We start from the raw sequence: 2,329 nt of genomic DNA on the forward strand, positions 1-2,329 counted from the left end.
AGATGTGGTTTTGTGTTACTTGCATCAATTGCGAGCCAATTTAAATGTGCAATACAAATATTTGGAACTAATTTTTAAAATTAAAAAGTGGAATAGAAGGTTGGAAAAAAATCCATATCTTATCTGTATTTTTAAAAATATACATGTAACACATTGTGATACAAATCTAGTAAAAGTTATTTTAAAATTTACAATATTCTGGCACATATCTAATCACACAATGCTGGTCTCCAGAGACCTGGCAAGACTGGTATTGAATTTGTCGTGTGATTCTAGGGAAGCATTTCTTCCTCCTAGAACTTGGCCTCCCAATCTGTGTGAATTCAGTGAATCAGATGACTCTTGCTGACAACTCTGCCTAAGGAACTCAGTGCTCACCTCTGAATCTGACTTTCTCTTCCTTATGGACAATGACTTACTGACAATATACTCTGGAGAGGGAAACTGCTCAAGAGGTCAACAAAGACTTTACTTTCACATAAAGGGTACTGATATGGTTTAGCTGTGTCCCCACCCAAATCTCATGAACTATAGCTCCCATAACCCCCACATGTCAACCCCTGTGTAAGAGTGGGTGAATCCTCCCACAAATCTCTCAACCACAGCCCAAATTCCATGACAAATTCTTTCTAGCACCTTCTTAAGTGAGACACCCCACGATTCCCCAATGTATGTGTCCTCCCTCGCTGCAACAAGTGATACAGCCAATTTGTTCAACTGTAAGTGGGTTCCTGGTGGTCTTTAGCTAGACCATTGATAGTAGTAGATATTCAAAACTTCTATTGCTATTATTAGAATTTTTAAAAAAGTATCATTGTTGTTGTTATTCATCAAGTAGGCCTAGCATATAAGGTGCATCTCTGAGGAAGTAGCTGAGATACCCATAAGAAAGCAGACTTGGAATAGGTTGCAAAAGGCCTTTTGCTTCATGGAACGGTGTGAGTTGATTCACTTACACACATACATACACACACATCTCTAAAGAGATGCTGACAAGTCTTTAGAAGGCTCCTTTGCAAAGGCAGAGAATGTGTCTGTCTTATTCACAGCTAAATCTATAGCACTCCAAAAGAAGGCAGATCAGGTCACATAGCCCATACTCAATAATAAATTTTTGCTGAAAAACAAAATGAATTCAAGCCTCTTGGGAGACCTTAACAGTTTAATGTGAATACTGATAGATCAGGCAGATAAATGTAGTTAACACATACAGAGTGCTTACTCCCTATCAGATGCCGCACTAAACATTTTACATGTTTTACCTTAGCTGCCTCTTATCCCAGTTCTAGGAAGTAGATACTATAATTAACCCAATTTTATGGAGGAGAAAACTGAGACACAAAGACATTTGGTGTCTCATTGGAGACCATGCAGCTGGTGAGTGCTGGAGTTGGGATTTAAATACAAGCAGTCTGATCCTAGAGTCTGTGCTCTGAATCAATACACTATGCTGCCTGTAGTCCAGAGTAAAGATGTAAAGTGTACCGATATGGTTTAGCTGTGTCCCCACCCAAATCTCATGAACTGTAGCTCCCATAACCCCCACATGTCAAGGGCAGGGTCAGGTGGTGATAATTGAATCATACTGTGCTCATGGTAGTGAATAAATCTCATCAGATCTGATAGTTTTATAAATGGGAGTTCCTCTGCACAAGCTCTCTTGCCTGCCACCATGTAAGATATGACTTTGCTTCTCCTATGACTTCCACCATGATTGTGAGGCCTCCCCAGCCATGTGGAGCTGTGAATCCATTAAACCTCTTTCCTTTATGAATTACCCAGTCTCAGGTATGTCTTTATTAGCAGCGTGAGAGAGGACTAATACAGGTACTAATCTACAATTAACTTTGCAGGTGTACTTGTATTGTTTGTGCTCCAAAACACAGAATGCACATTTTGTTTCTACATTAAGTATGAGGGAAAATGCTCATGGAGAACTTTTTATTGGTCATATAAATAGAGCATAACATGGAAATGATGTAGATCATACAATTCATAGCAAAATAACATCAAACACCAAAAACAGTGAGGGAGAATACAGCATCAGGAATAAAAAGGGGATGTAGGGCCGGGCGTGGTGGCTCAAGCCTGTAATCCCAGCACTTTGGGAGGCCGAGACGGGCGGATCACGAGGTCAGGAGATCGAGATCATCCTGGCTAACACGGTGAAACCCCGTCTCTACTAAAAAAACTACAAAAAACTAGCCAGGCGAGGTGGCGGCACCTGTAGTCCCAGCTACCCGGGAGGCTGAGGCAGGAGAATGGCGTGAACCCGGGAGGTGGAGCTTGCAGTGAGCTGAGATCCGGCCACAGCACTCCAGCCTGGGTG

This window comes from Piliocolobus tephrosceles, chromosome 6 (assembly GCF_002776525.5).
Source record: "Piliocolobus tephrosceles isolate RC106 chromosome 6, ASM277652v3, whole genome shotgun sequence".
Taxonomy (NCBI): domain Eukaryota; kingdom Metazoa; phylum Chordata; class Mammalia; order Primates; family Cercopithecidae; genus Piliocolobus; species Piliocolobus tephrosceles.